General features: G+C 39.2%; 1 protein-coding gene across 3 annotated transcripts in view; it reads right to left on the reverse strand.

The window, feature by feature from the left end:
• Positions 1 to 21984, reverse strand: part of INO80 (INO80 complex ATPase subunit) — a 138098-nt gene extending 116114 nt beyond the window's left edge. The window contains exon 1 of one of the 3 annotated variants that reach the window (XM_045067904.1): positions 21460 to 21984. The gene's annotated coding sequence lies outside the window, so the exon portion shown is untranslated. The remainder of the gene's footprint in view (positions 1 to 21459) is intronic. The other 2 variants (XM_045067903.1, XM_045067902.1) reach the window with 2 other exon arrangements.
• Between the last annotated feature and the right edge of the window lie 751 nt (positions 21985 to 22735).

Genomic DNA, 22735 nt, shown 5'->3' on the forward strand with positions numbered 1-22735 from the left:
AATTGTTGACTGACACTTGCTTCTGGATACTCTCCATGTCTGACAACTTCTTGGACTATTTCTTCTTTACCTCCTTCATGGAACTTTCTTTATTCTAAATGTGGAGTCCACCAAAGTTCTGTTAAAGCAGAGGCTTTAACCCACTGAGCCACCCAGACGCCCTACAAATGACCATATTAATTTGCTTTTTTATGCATAATGTCAAAGGTCATGGCTACAGAACTCTAATTCTAATGTTACATCCTACATAAAGACAGTCTATGGTCCAGGACCATAAATAGGGCTCTACTTCTATCCTGGATAAATGATTTGGGGGTGAAAGAAAAAATGAAAAGATACAAAACTCAGGTAACACAAAGTCAAGCAGAATGGGTTCTATTATTCATTATCCATACTTACCAAACAGGAGAATGCATGTACTGAAAATCTTTTGGGCAATCCTACATAAAAACTGTCTATCAGACAAGCTTTAGCTAAATACTGGGAGGTAAGAGGAGATCCGAGTGTTACTTCTAGATAAGAATCTGAAGATACCTGCACCAACTGCCAATTCTTACCCAAGGATAGGATTTTCATTTTACTCCAAATGAAAAGCCTAATAAAAATAATTAAAATTACTTGGAGAGAAAACCACCCTATCTCTGGATGGAGATAAACTAGAAAGCACTGTTCAAATGGTAGCCTAATCTAACAGTTTTTGGCTTGGTTTAAAAAAAATTCTTTTAAATTTTTCCTGTAACAGCAATGGTAAGAAGGTATAATGACCACCTCATAATGTACTAGAATTACAATGAAGGCCATTAACAAGTATTTGTCCTAAAACCTACACATTTAAACTTTCTATACTTAACTCTATTTTCATCTCTGATTTCTCTTTATAGACACTGCCCAAAATTGTTTTCATACCAATCATTTATAAAAGCATTTCCCAAAGTTTACCTCTCTGAATACTAGATCAAAATATTAGCAAATATTCATTAACATTAAAAAATATGAAAGGCCATTAACATTAGGCCTAAGAATTTTTAGTGTTCAATATGCTAATGTACTTAAAGTCTCTCTCCAAGAGGAATCCAGACTTATCTGACCATTTTTTGGGCAAAGTACCTATCAAAATAGCTCAGAGAAGACCAGATGGGGCCATCAATGATTCAGTCAAATACCTAAAAAGAGTTCAATTATATATGACTTTAAGAAATAATTCTTAAACTTACCGAGACTAATACAGGAAAGGCCGAATCAAGATATAGCTCTTACAAAACAAACTACATAGCTTTTTTTTTTTTAATGCACTTAAAAAAAAAAGATTTTATTTATTTATTTGGGCGGGGAGAGTGAGCATAAACAGGGGGAGGGGCTGGCCGGGGTAGAGGGAAAAGCAGGCTCCCTGCTCAGCAGGGCTAGATCCCAGCACCCTGAGACATGAGCCCAAGGCTTAACTGACTGAGTCACCCAGGTACCCCCCAACTACATAGCTTGAAAGCCTTTGCAGGACTAAAGACAGCCTGTAGGAGGTTATGGGCTCTAGGCTTATACAAAAGGCTATAAACATTAAAGGAACAAAATAACTGAATTTCTCAAAAAAAAAAAAACAAAAAAAAAAAAAAAACCTGAATTTCTCACCTCTGCTCTCCTGTAACTCACTCTGTAGCCCAAACCTGTTATGACTGAATGTGATCTACTGAATCAAATCAACAGGTTACACTGATAAGTTGCAGGACTGTAGCACAAATAGCAAGACCAGGTCAAATAAATGCACGTCATATTCTAATACATGGAAATAAGACCAAAGAGAAGTGAGCTGTAAATTTTCACATGAATACCAAAGTAACATTTCATTCACTCAGCCCTTCAATTGCTGAACTCTTAAGCACAGTGAAGACAGGTATGTCCTTCAGAGGATTCAGTTTAATAGAGGAGGTAAGACTCAAATAACAATAAAAAGCACACTTGGGAAATCACTTAAAAGACGGACAGATAGGGGTGCCTGGGTGGCTCAGTGGGTTAAAGCCTCTGCCTTCAGCTCAGGTCCTGATCCCAGGGTCCGGGGATCGAGCCCCGCATCAGGCTCTCTGCTCAGTGGGAAGTCTGCTTCCTCCTCTCTCTCTACTTGTGATTTCTGTCTGTCAAATAAATCTTTAAAAAAAAAAAAAAAAGACGGACAGATAGGGGCACCTGGGTGGCTCAGTGGGTTGAGCCTCTGCCCTCGGCTCAGGTCATGGTCTCGGGATCCTGGGGTCAAGCCCCACATCGGGCTCCCTGCTCAGTGTGGAGCCTGTTTCCCCCTTTCTCTCTGCCTGCCTCTCTGCCTGCTTGTGATCTCTGTCTGTCAAATAAGTAGATGAAATCTTAAAAAAAAAAAAAGACGGACAGATAAAGTGCCATGGGAATTCAGGAAAAAATGAATATTTATGAGTCTATGTTAAATGTCATATAACAAATCAGTCAATCCTACTATCTACATTAGTTATAAATATCTACATCTTTGATGAGGAAACAGCAGGTGAAAGATCCTTCTATGTATTTGTGACCCAAAGAACAGAAAACATGTAGTCTGATGACCATATAAAATTTAATGTTTCCAACTTCCCACCAAAAAAAAAAAGGAAAAGGAAAAAACCCAAGCCAAATGGCTCCACTGGTGAATTTTATCAAACATTTAAAGTAGAATTAATATCAATCCTTCACAAACTTCCTGATCACAGAAGAAAGAACAATTGCCACATCATTCTTTGTGGCTGGCATTACCCTGATTCCAAAGCCACCCAAAGACATCACAAGAAAACTACAGGCTAATATCCCTTATGGAAACAAAAATCCTCAATAAAATATTAACAACTAAATCCAGCAACATATAAAAAGAATTATATGCCATTAACAAGTAGAATTTATCCTAGGAATGGAAGGTTTATAGGACATCTGCAAATCAATCAATATTCTATAGCACATTAACAGAACAAAGGATGAAAACTACTTGAGCACATCTCAATTAATACAGAAAAAAACGACCTGCGAAAAGGCAGTACCATTTCAAAATAAAAGCACTCAACAAACTAGAAGTAGAAGGGAACTCCCTCAATCTGATAAAGAGTGATTACAAAACACTCAAAACATCCTTCCAATGGTGAAAGACAGAATGCTACCCCCCTTAAAATCAGGAATAAGACAAGGTTGTCTGTTTTTATAACTCATATTCAAAACTGTACTTAAAGTTCTAGCCACAGCAATTAGGAAAACAAAACAAAACAAATTAAAATAAACATCACCCAAATTGGAAAGAAGTAAAACTATTATTTATAGATTCTTATAAATAGATAATCCTAAAGAATGCACTAAAAAATTATTGTAACTAACAAACAAGTTCAGTAGTCTTGCAGACTGTAAGACCAATATTCAAAAATCAATAATATTTCTATATACCACCTGAACAATCTGAAAATAATTCCATTTACATCAGCATCAAAAAGAATAAAATATGAAAGAGGAAGGAAGGAAGGAAAAGAAAGGGAGGGAGGAAGGGATACGAACTCTGGAATAAATTTAACCAAAGAACTGCAAGACTTGTATATATATTCTGAAAACAAGACATTATTGAAAAAAAATTAAAGAACTACACAAATGAGAAAACATTCTATGGTTCTTGGATCAAATGATTTAATATTCTGAAGATGGTAATGATATATAGAATAAATGGAACACCTATCATAACTCAAGCTGGCTTTTTTGCAGTAATGGACAAGCTAATCCAAAAAATTAATATAGAAGGGCAAAGGCCATAAGAGAGCCAAAACAATCTTGACAATGAAGAATAAAGCTGGAGGACTCAAACTCCCACTTTCAAAACTTACTACATAGCTGCAGCAGTTAAGATGTGTGCTAGGACATAAGGCTAGACATAGATCAATGGAACAGAATTAAGAGTCCAAACAATAAACCCTTACCTTTAGAGTCAACCGATTACCAACAAGCCTGTCAAAATAATTCAATGGCAAAGGAACAGCCTTTTCAGTAACTGGTACTGTGACAATTAGATAGTCACATGCAAAAAAATGAACTTGGATCTCTTCTTTATACACAAAGATTAACCCTAAAGAGATCACAGACATAAATTTAAGAGCTAAAACTATAAACCCTGTATTTGAAAACAGAGGTAAGTCTTCACGACCTCAAGTAAGGTAATGGTTTCTCAGATATCATACCAATAACAAAACAACAAAAGGTAAAATAGATATATTAGACTTCATCAAAATTAACTTTAGTGCTATAAGCAAAGCTATCAAGAAACTGAAAATCAACAATTGGGGGAAAGATTTCCAAATCATGTATCGGATAAGGGACTGATATCCCAAATGTATTTTTTTTTTTTAATCTTGAAACTCAATAATAAAAGGGCAAATAACCTTATTTTTAAATGGCCAAAGAATGTAAATAAACATTTCTCCAGAGGAGATATACCAATAGCTAATAAGCACATGAAAAGAAGCTTTAACATCATTAGTCACAGGGAAATGTAAATAAAAAACACAGTAAGATAATACTTAGCACCTACTAGTATGAATTTGAAGAAAGATCAAAACAGCTGACAAGGATGTGGAGAAACTGGAACCCTCCTATACTGCTGGTGGAAATGTAAAATGGTGTAGCTATTTTGGAAAAGTCCAGCAGTTCTTCAAAAGGTTAAACATAAAGTCACCATATGTAACTTCTGGATATACCCAATATAAATGGAAACATAAGTCCACAATAAAACTTATACATAAATCTTCACAGCAACATTCACTATAGCCAAAAGGTGGAAACAACCTAAATGTCCATCAAGTGACAAATGGACAAAATATGATATATTCACCTAATGGAATATTTCTTGGCAACTGAATGGGAACGAAATACTGACTGATGCTACAACATGGATGAACCCTGAAAACATTATGCTACATAAATAAGCTACTCAACCAAGGCCTCATATTGTAAGATACCATTTATAAGAAATAACCAAAGGGGCCCCTGGATGGCTCAGCAGATTAAACCTCTGCCTTAGGCTCAAGTCATTATCCCAGGGTTCTGGGATCGAGCCCCATATCAGGCTCTGTGCTCTTCCCCCTACCCCGCCTGCCTCTCTGCCTACTTGTGATCTCTCTCTCAGTCAAATAAATAAATAAAATCTTTTAAAAATAAATAAATTACCAGAAAAAGGCAACTCCAGAGATCAGTGGTTGCTTGGGGGAGAGGGGTTGCAGACTGTGGCACTACAGGATGAGAAGTAACTGCTAATGGGTAGGGGTTCCTTTTGGGCTGGTGTAAATGTTTTAAACTTAGACGCTGGTGGTTGGCGAAAGAAACTCTGTGACTATAACTAAAGACAATGAATATATTAAAACCATATATACTTTATATTTTATCTGAAAGACAGAAAGGGAGCATAAAAGGGGGTGGCGGGTTGGCGGTAAGGGGGGGTGGCAGTCAGTGGGAGAGGGAGAAGCAGGCTCCCCTGCTGAGCAGGCCTCAAGGCCAGGTAGGCGGGCCTATATCCCTAGACCCTGGGATCATGACCTGAGCCAAGGACAGACACTTAAGGGACTGAGCCCAGGCGCCCCACCCATATATAATTTATGTGAGTGAATTTTACAGGCTGAGAATTATACCTCAATAAACATGTTAAAATGTATTATTTCTGCACAGGACAAAATAATACAGATAAAAACTGAATGATAAATTGTGAAAAAAATTTACTACAGTTTACCAATTTAACTATCATACAGAGGGTTCTCATAAAATTTTGAATAGTGTAAGACCTCTAAGAACACAGAACCCATCCAAAAGTTTTGTTTAAAGAGACCGTTACTATTAAGCTAAATAACTGAATTTAAATAAAAAAAGTGAAAAATGACGGTTATGCTAATTAACAGAATTAAAATTTTTTAATTAAAAAAAATTGGTTACTATTATCCCATTTATGGAGGAGGAACCATGTTATTTACACATTTTAAGTGACTTTTATTTAACAGGGATTGTGGATTTGAATATAGATAATCTGAACCCCAAACCCTCATCATTTTTTTTTAAGATTTTATTTATTCATTTTTAGAGAAAGCAAGAGAGATCACAAACAGAGAGGCAGAGTGAGAAGCTGACTTGCCACTCAGTGGAGAGCCCGATGCGGGGCTCAATCCCAGGATCATGTACTGCATGTAATTTTTTCAAATGAAAAGTTATGAAGGCTGGGGCACCTAGGTGGCTCAGTCATTAAGCATCTACCTTCAGTTCACGGGGATCAAGCCCAGCATCGGTATCCCTGCTCAGTGGGAAGTTGGCTTCTCCTGTTCCCACTCCCCCTGTTTGTGTTCCTTCTCTAGCTGGCGGTCTCTCTGTTAAATAGATAAAAATCTCAAAAAAAAAAAAAAAAACAAGAAAAAGAAAAATTATGAAGATTTTTAAATTGAGGGGCGCCTCAGTGGCTCAGTGGGTTATTCCTCTGCCTTTGGCTCAGGTCATGATTCTAGGGTCCTGCGATCGAGCCCCACATCAGGCTCTCTGTTCGGCAGGGAGCCTACTTCCCCCCTCTCTCTGCCTGCCTCTCTGCCTACTTGTGACCTCTGTCAAATAAATAAATAAAATCTTAAAAAGAAAAAAAGATTTTTAACTTATATGTTGAAACAAATATTAATACATAGTTTGATGAGTTTTGACATACACATACATAAACCTAATTAATATCCCTATCAAGATACATAAGAACAGTAAATTACCCCAGAAAGTTCTCTCAGGCTTCCATTTCCACCCAGACAACTGCTCCAACCCTCAAGGCAATCACTATTCTGATTTCCAGCACCACAAATGAACTAATTTCTAGCATGCTCTAGAAATTTAGAAAAAGGGAATCATATTGCACGTATGCTTTTGTGTCTGGATTCTTTTTTTTTTTTTTGAGATTTTATTTTTTTATTTGACAGAGAGAGAGAGACAGCAAGAGAGGGAACACAAGCAGGAGTAGAAGGAGAAACAGGCTTCCCACAGAGCAGGGAGCCGGATGCAGGGCTCGATTCCAGGACCCTGGAATCACGACCTGAGCCAAAAGCCGGCACTTAATGACTGAGCCACCCAGACACCCCTTGGATTCTTTTCTGAGATTCATCCATGTTACTGCATACATCAGGAGTTCACTACTTTTTGTTGCTGAATCAGATTCCATCATAGGAATGAATATCACCACAGTTTATTTGTTCACCTATTGATGGGATATTTGGGTTTTCAATTCACTTTGGGTAAATTCCTGGGAATGGAACTGCAAGGCCACAGAGAGATATCTGTTTAACCTTATAACAAACCACCAAACAATTTTCCAAAAATGGTTCTTATGTTTTAAATTCCCACCAACAATGAAAAGCAGTTCTAGTTGCTTCTCAACTTTGCCAACACCTGGTGTTACAACGGTGTCTCATTGTGATTTTAATTTGCACAACCCTGACAACTGATGACCTTTTCACATGCTTATTGGCCATTTATATAAATTCCCTTATGAAATATCTGTTAAAGTTTTATTGTGTTTTTTTTTTACCACATTTGAAAAAGCTGTAGTCTTGTTACAACTGAGCTACAGAAGTCCTTTTTATATTATAGATATAATTCCTTTGTCAGACATATGTGTTACTATTATTTCATGTTCATGGACTGGAATATTATTATTAAGATGTTAATTCTCTCCTATATATCCTCTCTTATCCACAGATTCCAAGTCCAGTCCCAGAAGGGTTCTTTGAAGAAACTGACACACTCAGCCTAAAATTTATATGGAAGAGCAAAATAGCTCAAAGAAGTTTGAAAATGATGAGCAAAACTGGGAGTTCACACTATCTGATTACAAGACTTGATAAAAGTTACAGTAATTAAGATGGTATACTGCACTGGCCTAAGGACAGACAAACCAATGGCACAAAACAGAGTCCAGAAAAAAGACCTACACTTAACATGGTCACATCAATTCTTTATTTTTTTTTAAAGGTTTTATTTATTTGACAGAGAGAGACAAAGCAAGAGAGGGAATATAAGCGGGAGGAGTGGGAGAGGGAAAAGCAGGCTTCCTGCTGAGCAGGGAGCCCAATGTGGGGCTTAATCCCAGGACCCTGGGATCACAACCAGAGCGGAAGGCAGATGCTTAACAACTGAGCCACCAGGCGCCCCCAGTCACACTGATTCTTGAGAAACAATCTAATAGGGAAAGAAAAGTTTTTCCAAGAAATGGTGCTGAAACAACTGGAAACCCATATTTGGGGACTTGGGGGAGTGAATCCCAAACTCCTACCATATACAAAAATGAAGTGAAAGATTAACCACAGACTTAAATGAAAAGCTAAAATGATAGCGCTTCTAAAAGAAAACATTTAGAACATATCTTTGTCAGCTGGAGTAGGTAAAAATTTCTTAGGACACAGGGGCTCAGGTGGCTCAGATGGTTTAGCATCTCACTCTTGGTTTCCGCTCAGGTGACAATCTCAAGTTCATGAGATGAAGCCCTGCGCTGGAATCTACCCTCAACCTGAGAGTCTGCTGGGAATTTTCTCTCTGCCTCTCCCTCTGCTCTTGTTCTCTCTCTCCAAAAAATAAATAACTAAAATCTTTAAAAAAAAATTTCTTAGGGCACAGAAGGGCTAACCATAAGAGAAAATACTGGTAAACTGCCTTAATGAAAACTATATGTCTATATAATGTCTACATAAAAAATTGTTAATCACTCTTTGCTTGGTTTTATTCTTTATCAGTTTGCAAGGATATTAAAAAAAAAAATCAGTCTGGGGGCACCTGGGTGGCTCAGTGGGTTAAGCCTCTGCTTTCGGCTCAGGTCATGATCCCAGGATCCTGAGATGGAGCCCTGCATCTGGCTCTGCTCAGCAGGGAGCCTGCTTCTCCTTCTCCCTCTCCACCAGCATCTCTGCCTACTTGTGATCTCTCTCCATCAAATAAATAAATAAAATCTTAAAAAATATATATCAGTCCGCAGAGGGCAATGCAAATAATACGTAATCAAGCTAAATGGCCCCATTTGTAACTCTATACCAAATAAAGGTACAGATCTCCTCTAACACAAATTTCACAACTTTATCAGGATTCTCATGGAAATCTGAGGAGTTCCAAGGCCAACAGATTTACTCCAAAAGATTCTGGTATACTTTCTCTTTTGCAGCTCAAATTAGGATTCAACTTCCAGCCATGGCCTTAAAGGTATTTTTTTGTGCTCTTCCAGTACCAGACTAAGGTAGACACTAAAAGCTCACACCATATCTGCTGTGCATAACTAGTATTCTTACTGATAAACCAGAGTGTCTTCCCTAACTCTCGAATATTTTACAGAAAGTAAGAATTCAGTGTATGCTAAAAATAGCTAAGTAACCCTCTTTCTCTTAGTTGTATCTATATCACTGTGATTGTTCTTAACCCTAGGTCTTTCTATATTATCTTCTTATCTGTTGTTTAGGAAATAAGGAATCATCCACAATACCAGAAGCAGCTGGAAGTCTTGGTACCAGAATACTTCCCTTTGGTTCACAGTGTGGATGCCTATACTAAGTCACAAAGTCTATGAAAACTGTTTTTCTTTGGTTTCCTTTAAAAAAAAAAAAAACACTCAATTAAAATGGACTAAATTAGCAAAATATCAAAAAATACAGGGGGAAAAATAAATACTCAAAAAGAAAACATAATTTTGCACAGTATAAATATTGGTAAGAAATAATGAAATTCTCATTTAAATCATCTTTTCTCTAACTAGTAAAATTTGTATGAATCCATTAAGTTGAAATAAAGGTTACAACTGACTATTTTGCAAAATGAAATTATAAAAATATCTTCCAGCAATTTTATAAAAAATAATTGGAAAAAGACATTTTTCATGAATATTTTGAGAAAGAGTAACAGTAATTAGGTTTCACAGGGCATTCATTTCCTGCTCACCACATTACACAATTTAACAAAAAAATAAGCTCACTGAATTAGCTGAAAAACATTCCTGCATTCACTAAAATATTTTAGTGGAATCTTTCAGTTAATCTTTACCATTAAAAAGGCTTCCAAAGCCAGCCTCAGTTGAGAACAGAAACTCTTGTATAGCAAGATGGGAAGGGAAGATAAGGGACCAACACTGAGGGCACACTAGTGTGAGGGGCTTTTCTGTCCTAAGTGCTTTCATAATAATACTAGCCCATTTAATCATCACAATAATTCAAATCTTCTTCTCATTTTAGTTAAGCTGAAGAATTTGTCCAAGCCAGAATTAGCACTCAGATGTATTGTTGGTGACACCAAATTCCCAATCCTTTACCACCAGACTGCTGAACAGAAACAAACCGCCTCCTGACCTGGATGACCACACCTCCTAGTTAGTTTGCCCAAGACCTTTTAAGATCACCATCCTATGCATAATTACTAATAGTCCCTCATCCTTCACTTTGGAAAGTATCCACAGTTGAACAACAGATTTTTGGTCAACCTAGCACATGGCAAATAAGAAGTAAATAAATCACAAAACCTCTTTAAATAAAACCCTAGTTGAAACAAAACTTTCCTTTCAGATCACAGAATATTCACTAAAAGGTTACTATATACCAAACACTGATTGAGGAAAAGACCTTGTCCTCAAGAAACAAAGGCAGACAAAAACAATCTGCTCAAAGGCATCACTATAACAGCCTGGGTACTGCCTAGCAAATTAACAAGCCCAGAGTTCACCCTAAACACAAAGTTTCAGAAATAACAACACCTGCATTTTAAACAGAATGAGAAACTCCTGGCTAAAAAAGTAAAGTCTTTTCATAAATTTCAAAAATGGCAAAATATTTTGGCCTACCTCAAAGGCATATTGTGAGGAAGAAAAAAATGCTTATCCACATTTCCCTGTATTAATATTCTTCATTAATGACACTGGACTATTATAGCAAAATGAAATGTTACAAAAAAAAAAAAAATCAATTACAATGCATGTGCTCTCCTCTAGGAAAGTATCATTTCAACTTCCTAGAAGAGTATCTTCACCATATATGGAACAAAAACATCTTATCCGAATAATAAAAGAAGTATCTTTACTATCTTTACAACTGCCTCTATGGAATTCTATGGTATACACTACAGACGGAACCTTTGGTCAAACAAGTTTAATCCTTATTATTAAACACTTAGGGTTTATTTATTACACAATCAAAAATCCAAAAGGGAAGAACTGTTTCCCAAGGTATCTAATGGACCTTTCCACATGGTAACTTAAAAAAAAATTTTTTTAAGTTATGCTATGTTAGAGGTCCCTAGGTTCTATTTTCATAAATCTTGCAGTGAAAAGCACCCATTTAATAACAATTTATCAAATTAAAAATTTGAGAACAGCTATAGATCTCTTACTGAAGAACCAGTTATTTCAACAAATTTCATAGCTAGATCCATGAAAACACTTACCTTTTCCAGGGAATGAGACAGCTGAGAAAAAGATACTCCCATAGAAAAGAGAAATTAAAGGACTGAACTTGCAGCCCAGAAAACGTGAGCAACTCATTTCATTCCTCAGCAAAGCAAAGATAATATTAGCTTGCTGAATGGTTACTTGTGAAAAAGAGAGATGCCTCACAAAGTACTGGGAAATTTTAGCTATCAGTCCCATACAGTTTATCCTCCATTATTATATGAGTGATGGTGAAAGGTTATTACTAAGAATAAAAAGAGGTACCCATAAACAGCCAATGTTCCAAAAATCACTTTTATATTTAGTTTTCATATACTAAAAGTCAGTTTCATTTTGAAAGTGAACACGCCAACAGAGAAGTTGTCTTGAACTATGTTCTCCAAAGCAGTCTGAGAAATTAAATTTCAGGTAATTCATGCTAGGGACAAACCATCCGTAAATAAGCACAAGTTGAATTGTATATTAAAGGGATCTTGCTTTTCATTCATTAGATATTTCAGTTACATAAGTGTGTTATGAGTTTATTAACACTAAATGTATTTACTCTCACTCTCTTCATTATACAGTCTATACAGTCAATTAGAACAAGGATGTGTACATCAAACTACCCTCAATGAACACTTAAATTGAAGTTAGACTTTTTCCTCTATTCAAGAAGTTTAGGGTGTAGGGAGAGAGACTCCATTATAAACAATTCCAAGTGGGATTCTAAATTTTTTATCTTGTTTTATCAAATACTACTGTAATAAGGAGGCTATATACACATTCTATTGAAAGCTATGTGCCAGGGATGCCTGGGTGGCTCAGTAGGCTAAGTGTCTACCTTTGGCTCAGGTCATGATCCCAGGGTCCTGGGATTGAATCTGCTTCTCCCTCTCCCTCTACCCCACGCCTGCTCATGCTCTCTCTCTCAATAAACAAAATCTTTAAAAAAAAAAAAAGCTATGTGCCAAACATTATATGCATATGTACTTTATATATAAATTAACTCATTTAATCATTTTATGACATAGGCACTATTATAACCTTCACTTTAGAGATAAAGAAAGTGAGCTTAAGGAACCTGCCCAAGGTCACACAGCCAGAAGTGTCAGAGCAGGTCTGAAATCCAGGAAGTCTGACTCCAAAGTCCCATATGCTTAAACTCCAGTATTGTCTAAATGATCTCAAGCAAACCAGTGGCTCTGATGACATAAAACTAAGCTAATGGGGTGCCTGGGTGGCTCAGTGGGCTAAAGCTTCTGCCCTCGGCTCAGGTCATGATCCCAGGGTCCTGGGATCCAGCCCCGCATCGGGCTCTCTGCTCCGTGGGGAGCCTGCTTCCTCCTCTCTCTCTGCCTGCCTCTCTGCCTGCTTGTGATCTCTGTCTGTCAAATAAATAAATAAAATCTTTAAAAAAAAAAAAAAACTAAGCTAATGCACCATTCCATACAGTATATTCATTTATTCAAGAACTTATTTAGAACATTTTAGACTCAAAAGTATTGATTTTATATTATGGGTTATAATCAATGCTGCTCAGTTTATTTTGCTGTTGAAATCATTCCAGTTTTGGCCACTGAGAGCTCTTTCAGCTGGGTCCTAGGCTCCTCTGACATATCTTCCTCATTACGGGGTTGGATGGTGGTGGTGGTGGTGGTGGTGGGTGGTTGTTGTTAGAGCACTTCCTTACATTCTGGCACTACAAGATGTTCCAGGCTCATCTTGTAGATTTCCTGCCCAGTCCTAGAATCAGCCATTTCTCCAAGGAGCTCTAGTCCTTTGTATTAGAAACTAACATCTGGGTTCTAGGTGTTGCTCCTGGGTTTCTTTTAATCTCAGCTGATACAGCACAGTGTGTGGGTATAATCCCAAGAATGTATATAGGTATATAAGCATTTCAATATGTAACCATCTGTACTAAACTAAACATGAGTTTATGCTCACGTTCCCAACTCCAATCTATTACCACATGAATCATTCTAGCTTCTCCCCTTGCTTATCTGTAAATCCAGACCCTAACAGTGAGAAGCCTGTCTCTTAACCATCTATTTACTAATTGTTCACTTGCACTACACACAGGTAACAGCATCAAAATTAACCTGCACCTTCATGGGATACAACTTTATCAATTAGATTACAGTGCTTATATGAAATTCCTTGTCTTAGATTCCACTCATTTCCAAGGTTACTTAGGTCAACACATCCCTTCTTCCCTTTTCAGTAAGGTTATTTCATACACTTCTAATACAATTAGATTCTCTTGTCACAGCCTGCATTCTTTCCCAGGACCTCTTTACCTCCTAAATAATGTTTAATTTGCACAAAGTTAAAGTTTACTTTGTGCTGTAAAGACCTATGGGTTTTGAAAAATTCATAATGTCATATCCACCATTAAGGTATCCAGTAGACTAGTTTTATCAAGCAGTATTTTAACTAAATTACATGGTACTAGGAGCACCTGGTGGGCTCGGCCTGTAGAACATGCAAGTCCTGATCTCCGTGTCGTGGGATGGAGCGTACTTAAAAAAATAGTAATAAATTACAAGGTACTACAATCCTCTATGGAAGCAATGAGGTTGGGTAGAGAGGCTGAAGTCAAGAGCTGTGACTTTAATGCTATTGACAAGTCACAGAAAGACTCTAGGACTATCGGCTATTCTATCACGGTCCCAAGAGCCTCACTGTAAAATGAATGGGTTCAATTAGACAATTATATATATACAGCATTCATTAAACAGTGTCTCAAGGATGGTGCTAACCATTTAACACAGATTATCTTACTCCTAACAACTATATGAAGTAGATACTATTATCTCCATTTAAAAGATGACACTAAGGGGGTGCCTGAGTGTCTCGGTTGGTTAAGTGTCTGCCTTCAACCAGGGTCATGATCTCTGGGTCCTGGGATTGAGCCCTCCATCAGGTTTCCTAATCAACAGGGGTCTGCTTCCTTTTCTCTCTCTCCCCCTCCGCCCTCCCCACCACTTGTTCTCTCTCTCAAATAAATAAATAAAATCTCAAGGGGAAAAAAAATGACATTAAGTCTTCATACTAACTTGCAGAAGATTACCTAGCCAGGGAGTTATCAAGACTCTAGAGTAGGAGTCAGGACAATATGGCCTGCATGTCAAATCCAGCCCACCACTGATTGTTGTATTCTTGATAGGTAAGAATGGTTTTTACTTTTATTTTTTTTTTAAGATTTTATTTATTTATTTATTTATTTGACAGAGAGAGAGAGAGAGAGAGATCACAAGTAGGCAGGGAGGCAGGTGGTCGGGGTTGGGGTGGGAGGCAGGCTCTCCGCTGAGCAGAGAGCCCAATGTGGGACTTGATCCCAGGACTCCTGGATCATGACCTGAGCCGAAGGCAGAGGCTCAACCCACTGAGCCACCCAGGTGCCCCTGGTTTTTACATTTTTAAATAAAGGGGAGAAATTATATTTCATGACACATGAAATTAAAAAAAAAATTTTTTTAGATTTTCTTTATTTGACAGACAGAGATCACAAGTAGGCAGAGAAGCAGGCATAGAGAGAGGAGGCAGGCACCCTGCTGAGCAGAAAGCCTGATGCTGATCAGGCAGCCTGATGCCTGATCAGAAAGCATGATCCCAAGACCCAGGGATCATGACTGAAGCTGAAGGCAGAGGCTTTAACCCACCAAGCCACCCAGGTGCCCCTGAAATTAAAATTTTAGTGCCCATAAATAAAGTTTTGTTGGAACACAGCCCCACTCATTCACTTATATATTAACTATGGCTGCTTTCCCATTGTAGAAGGGCAGAGCTGAGAGGCTGCCACAGGGAAGGTATGACCAGCAAAACACAGATTTATTATTTGACCACTTACAGGAAAACATTTCCTAGCCCTGCTTTAGAGCCTGGGTCTACTACTACATTCTAAGAATGACCCTAAAAAGAGCAAACTATTACTAACATTAGAATAACATCCAAGACAGAAACATTTTAGACATTGAACTAAAACGCTTCAAGTTGCCATACTACCTCTTTAAGTTATGATCTCAACTAAAAAGATATTTCTATTGACATCTAATAGTATTCATTACATCAACACAAAGGTTAATGCATTGCAACTATTTTCTTTATTGATATATTTTCCCCGCCTTATCCTTAGATAAAGTCAAAAAGGTCCTGATTTCTATAAACTAAAACTTTAGATTAATTAAACTACCAAAATAAAATGGTACTCTTAATTATAGCTAACACCTGTTGAGAGCACTATGTGCCAGAGACCATTCTAAGCAATTACTCATTTATGCCCTCATTTCTCACAATTACCCTCTATAAAGTAGGCACAATTATTCTAATTTAATAAATGAAGAAACTGAAGCTTAAATAGCTTTCCAAAGGTTAGAAAATTAGTAAGAGGGAGAGTTAAAATTCGAACGCAGGTAACCTGGCTCTAAGATCTAAAAAAGGCTGAGCTTTAATACACTGCCACTGGATTACAATGCTTCTGTTTAAAAAAGGCAGATTAGGGCCTTTAAACAAATGAAAACAATGTCTCAATAAAATTTTTTAAGAAGACTAGAAGTATGTTGACTAACATTACACACACACACACAGACTAAAAACGAAGTGCCTTTGGATACCCAGTCCATTAAGTGTCTCAGTCCATTAAGTGTCTGCCTTTGGTTCAGGTCATGATCCCAGAGTCCTTGGACTGAGTTCCACATCCCCACAATGGGCTCCTTGCTCAGTGGGGAGCCTGCTGCTCCCCTGCTTGTGCTCTCTCACACATGTCCTCTGACAAACAAATAAATAATCTCCCCAAAACAAACAAACAAAAAAAACCAGGAGTGCCTGGGTAGCTCAGTAGGTTAAGCCTCTGCCTTAGGCTCAGGTCATGATCTCAGAGTTCTGGGATCGAGCCCCGCATCGAGCCCCGCATCAGGCTCTCTGCTCAGCAGGGAGCCTGCTTCCCCCTCTCTCTCTGCCTGCCTCTCTGCCTTCTTGTGATCTCTGTCAAATAAATAAATAAAATTTTTAAAAACAAACAAACAAACAAAAACAAACAAACAAAAACAAACAAAAAACAAAAACAAAACTAAGTACCACTAATTTATATCAGCAATTCAAAAGAATCTTTAGGTTCGTACTTCTCTATGGCACCTAAAGTTTTCATAACCATGGGTTTATCTTTGCAGAGCCCCTCTGTACTTTCCATACATACACTTGGATTAATTCACTTGTACATCCCCGGAGTCTACCCCATAGTCCCTTGAGTGTTCGAAGGGTCAAAAAGCACTCATTAGGTGTTCAATAAACATTTATTGAATGAACAAAGTAAGGAGTTTCATAAACCATTAGGTACAAGCATCATTAAATAGTTTGTTGACCTGAAATGAACTAGGATGGATCACAAAAGTTCTGGCTTTGTAACCCTTACATTGTACGTGGTTTGTTCTTGAGCCTTAACTACCTTCTCTGCTAGTAAGTTTCATAAACAAACCACTCATTATACACCTGTCAAACAATATTCATCTTTCAAGCTAGTTCTAATTTTCCAGGATTATAATTCATGTTTTACCTAATCCCATTTAACTTAATCAGTCCATCTCAGTCTTCATCATTCCATTATCAAGTCAAATTTCTTTATCTTCACATTGAAAGCCTTACCACTGCTTTCATCATTTATGCTGCCATTTTCTGGAAACTTCCCTCCTGCTTAATTTATTCTTCCTTGAGATGCAATAATTGGAATCCATCCTATAGTCTAAGAGTGGATGTATTGTGGTTTTGTACCAAGATAATGTAGTCCATTTTTTAATTTTCTTTTTCATAACCTCTCCAGGGAATGACTAACATTTTGTTGACTTTCGGGCAACACTCAGGCAACATACTCAGGAATAAAGTGACCCGAACATTCTTTTTACCATACTGATGTTCATTAGCCATTTTTCTGTTCGTGCACAAAAATATGAAAGAGTCACAGTTTATTCTACTGAGGTACTAACTTCTTACACAGAAGAGCTAGCTGTCACATAAAAACCTGAAGGTACTTTATTTGTTCTTTTACAAGAAGTAAGAATAGTTTTAGTACCATTACCAAAAGACAAACTCTGTACTTGAACATCCTGAGTAGATCCTATATGCCATATAGGTTGTTCCTTCCTACCACGTAACAAATAGTTTCCCTTCTCCCAAATCAAAACTAAATGTATGTCATGGCCTTGGATGTGTTTATTTCCTCAAAGACAAAAATAAACCAACATTCATCAATATGCTGTTTTACAGTTAGAGTTAATATGTCATTTTATTTCAAAAGTGAAAATCATTCTATTATACATGTAAGAGAACTGAAACTCAAAAAATCTGAGTAGCTTGGGGAACCTGGGTGGCTTAGACAGTTAAGCATCCAACTCCATGCTCAGCAAGGAATCTGCTTGAAGATTCCTTTTCCTTCTACCCTTCCCCTCACTCACATTCCCAAGTGCATGCTCTCTAAAATAAATAAATAAATCTTAAAAAGAAAAAAAAAAAAAGGTTTAGTTGCTTACCCAGTGGGAAAGTGGAACTCAAACCCAAAACTTTTCTAGCCTAAAAACAATGTCCTTCCATTACACTACCAGGTTTCCCCTTAGCTAAACTACCCCTTGCTCTTGTTACTGTGAACATGAATTTAAGAGTCAATAATTCTACTTCTTGTTAGAAAAACCACTGGTTAAGGGTGCCTGGGTGGCTCAGTGAATTGAGCCTCTACCTTCAGCTCAGGTCATGATCTCAGGGTCCTGGGATGGAGGCCCGCATCTGGCTCTCTGCTCAGCAGGGAGCCTGCTAACCCCTCTTTCTCTGCCTGCTGCTCTGCCTACTTGGGATCTCTATCAAACAGATAAATAAAATCTTAAAAAAAAAAAGAAAACAAAACAAACACTGGTTAGCCCCATATGAAATCACTTAGCTATGTGTCCATAAACTTGGATGGAAAAAAATTTTCATCCTTATTTTCACCAACCTGTAACTGAAATTAGCATTTCCTTCAATTCTGAATGTAGGCAGCACAGCACGATATTAGACTTTCACTGGTTATTTAATTCAGTAATAAAAAGGAAATTTCTTACATCATAAATTGTTTTCTAAATATGTGAACTATATTCTATACATTTAAATGTCATATTCTGAAAAGGCATTCATGGGTTTCTTTAGACTGCAAAGGAGTCCAGGGCACATAAAAAACATTAGGAACCCTGTTCTATAGGGTTGCCTGGCTGGCTCAAGTTGGTACAGCATGTGACCCTTGATCTCAGGGGTTGGGAGTTCAAGCCCCACACTGGGTCTGGAGCCTAATTTAAAAAGAAGAAAAAGAAAAAAGAATCCTGCTTATAGACCATCGCACAGGATATCAATCCTTGGTGGTGAAGGTTTATAAAAGCATGTCACAGTTGATTTACTGTCTTTTAGGCCATTAAAAATATGGATAGCATTTAGCTCCAAAGATTTTTTTTTTGGTATCTAACTTGTCAACTATTAACTATTACTGATCTCCTGGTGAAATCCTAACTCCAAAGATGATGGTATTAGGTGGGAATAAAGCCCTCATGATTAGGATCAGTGTCCATAATAAGTGTTTAGTAAGTATTAGCAACTATGTTCTTCTCATCCTCTGCATGCTACAGCCTATCATATCAAAATGCTTAGGCTTTTTTTTTTTTAGATTTTATTTATTTATTTAATGGGGGAGGACACACAAGCAAGGGGAGTGGGAGAGGGAGAAGCAGGATCCCCACTGAGCAGGGAGCTGATACAGGACTTGATCCCAGGACCCTGAGATCAAGACCCGGGCTGAACGCAGATGCTTAATGACTGAACCACCCAGATGCCCCCAAAATGCTTATGCTTAAGATTCAACTTTAAAACTTGTCATCAACTTCACTTATTTTCCCACACAAATTCAAAGTATCGTAATAACTATCCTGTTCCAACCTCTCGAAAATTCACTATATCAGCATTTATATTTTGTGTGAACTTGTATGTTGACATGTTAAATCCACAAACCAGTTTTAATCTTCTGGAGGGCAGAGAGCTGTCTATTATTCCCTCCCCAGCCCTACGTCTACACAAGTAATAGTACTCAAAAGCTGTTATGATACCATTCCTTGGTAGTACTATGACAAATTCTTATTAAATAAAGTTGTAACACCATAGTTCATGGTCTGTTGTTTATACTTCATCACATTTCCACCCTGACGTACTCAAAACGTTTTTATTAGTCATAAAATTATCTAATGACATTTGTGCTCTTTACAGTTATTTCCTATTTAAAAGACATAGATCTTTGGGTGCCTGGGTGGCTCAGTGGGTTAAGCCGCTGCCTTCGGCTCAAGTCATGATCTCAGGGTCCTGGAATCGAGTCCCGCATCAGGCTCTCTGCTCAGCAGGGAGCCTGCTTCATCCTCTCTCTCTCTCTGCCTGCCTCCCTGCCTACTCGTGATCTGTCTGTCAAATAAATAAATAAAATCTTTAAAAAAAATTTAAAAAATTAAAAAAATAAATAAAAGACATAGATCTTTAAAAATTAGTTTGAATTCTACTGAAACAAAATAAAGAGGAAAAGAACACAATAAACTAAAATAACAGAACTTAATCCTAAAAACACAAATTCATTTTATTATCTAGTAAGCATGTGAATTCTGCCGCATATAATAATCTCAAATAGCTGATTTAAAGGAAGAGTTTGAGAATTTCAAGCATAAAACACAAAGGTAATGGAATATTATTTGGCAACAAAAGGGAACAAAGTCCTGACACATGCTACTACAAAGATGAACCTTGAGAGCATGTTAAGTGAAAGAAGCCAGTCACAAAAGACACATTATTTCAGGATTCCCTTTGTACGCAATACCTGGAATAGACAAATCTATAAAGACAGAAAATAGATTAGTGGTTGCTAGGGGCCAGGAGAAGGGCTGATTGGAGAGTGACAGCCTAAGGGTGCTTCTTTTTGGAGTGATGAATTACATAGTGGTGAAAGCTGTACAACTCTGAGTATATGAAAAATCACAGAACTGTACACTTCAAAAGGGTGAGTCTTTTGTAATGTGAATTATATTGCAATAAAGTTGTTACTTATAAATAAATAAATGAAATGCAGCCACTAGCAAACCACAATCAAAGTCTCCCTGGAAAAGGAAATCATGAAAGTCACTGATTGGAAAAGTAAGCTGGTTACCTGTGATTTCAGAGAACTCAACCTACTAATTTCATCTCCAAATCCTAGCAACAAGTACTCCAACATGAAACTAGACAGTGTATGAATCAAATGATTTGGCCACAGCTGGCTGTAAACTAAAATAGTGAGTGCCTTCTTGGGCTCTATCACTCCTAAACTGTAGGGGGCTTCCACCCTAGCTGATTACGGAAGTAGTAGTTTTCATCAGCAAGCTCAAGAAGGAATGTCAAAATAGGATGACACTTGCCTGAACGTTCTACAAAAGCCTGAAAGACCACAGTGGGTGTCCCCTACACACTCCTAAGTATGTGCACGTGTTAGGCTGTCCCCATATAACACCAACAAGCAGCAAGGACCATTTACCCATATCCCAACTTGCTTCACATAAACTGACATACTATCAAGCTCTTAGATCTCATTTCCTTAAGAGGACAAATAAAGCCCTCAAACGGCTCCCACTCGAGCTCAACCAGCCCCCGCCCTGACCCACCCCACCCCCAAACCCACACACGTGTTAGCCCGACACCGCCCCACCGGGTCCCACGTGCACCTGGTCTAACACACTCCCCACGTGTGGGCGCCCCACGGGCTTCCTCGGCTATCTGAGGTCACGGCGTGACCCCGGGTCTCTAGAGGTATGAGAGGGGAAAGGACGAGGCCCAAGTCCCTGAAGTCCCAACCCTACGGGGAGTGTCCACACCCATCCTCCCTACTAACCCCAACAAATCCAAGGGCCGGGGGCGACGGCCCCTTTAAGACGCGGCCCAGTCGTCGCCTGCAGAGAGGGGCGCAACGGGGCCTACACAACCCCCCCCTCCGTTCGCCCGCCCACGTCTAGTCGCCTCACCTCGGGCCGCCGGGCCCCGCCGCCGCGGCGGCGGCGGAGGGGGGGCGGGGTGCGGGCGGGGTCCGAAGGGGGGGGTCGCCCCGCCGACGGTGGAGCCGCGGTTCGCTCTCTGAGGCCGGGTGACGGTGACTGCGTTGGGCGTGGACGCTCCTAGCTCGCTCCCTCGGCGGCTCCTGGGACCCCAAGATGGCGGCGGCGCTGAGGCGGCTGCGGGCGCTGGGCCGGCGGCGGCGGCGGCCACTTTCACTCACTGAGAGGAGCGGAGCAGGGACACGGGGAGCCATGGCGGGGGGGAGGAGAGGCGCCATAGCCAGGCCAGAACAATCGAGCCGCTACTCAGCTAGCTTATCCCCGCCCCGCCCACGCTCACAGATCGTCGCCAGCCCGTGGCCTCCCGCAGTGCCGCTGCCGTCGGCCTCGTGCAGCTCGCACCCCGCAGCTGCCGCCTGACGCCCAGTGCGGACTGGGGTTCGGGGGGGGAGACCCTGATCCATGCCATCTGAGTGCAGATTGGTCGGGGCTGGGACTGGCGAAGATTGCCGAAAGGCGGCGGGGAGGAGGAGGAGGATGTCATCGCTAGAGTGAGCAAGCAGATCTCGCGGGAGCAAATGTCGCGAGACCTCTCCAGTCCTGCAACCGCCAGAGAAAGGTTACTTTCCCCGGAAGTAACGTCAATCGAAACGGCCCGGGATCCTGGGAATGTTCGTTTCCGCAGGCAGGTGGTGGGAGGGTGCTAGTCGTTTGTTTATTAGGGGGTCACTGAACACTGAGATCACTTGAGGAAAAGGTTAGGATCGGGTATATTTTATCCTCTTTGTGGCCACTTTGGGCGGGGTTGTAGATCGTTGGGAAAGTGCCTGCCATGTAGAGTCGCTCATTCAGTACAGAAAGTTTTGGGCTCCCCTTTACAGTTTAGAGGCCAAGACCACGATGCTGTGGCATAGTTGGGCAAATGGCTAAGTGAAAGTTTCAGGATTCAAGGACTTGGGAACACACAGACCTGTCTACGGAAATGTCTTCCTGTTCTCTGTTCTCACACCCACCCATCCCATTCAGCCTGATTTGTCTGTGCCAACTCCACAGTTCAAGCCCCTCCCCCGCCCGCTACCCACATTTACTGAAGTTAGTGAGATTCAGTTACCAGGATTTGTGATTAGAAGTACCTAGTGTAAATCCTAACTGAAGATAAGCATTAGAATTTAAGTTAACTACGCTACAGTGTTTCAGTTCCCTCACATTTAATGCTTTAATTCATTTCCATCTGGTCCTTAGCATA

This window comes from Mustela putorius, unplaced genomic scaffold (genome assembly GCF_011764305.1).
Source record: "Mustela putorius furo isolate JIRA1106 unplaced genomic scaffold, ASM1176430v1.1 tig00003898_pilon_pilon_pilon, whole genome shotgun sequence".
In the NCBI taxonomy this organism is placed as follows: Eukaryota; Metazoa; Chordata; class Mammalia; order Carnivora; family Mustelidae; genus Mustela; species Mustela putorius.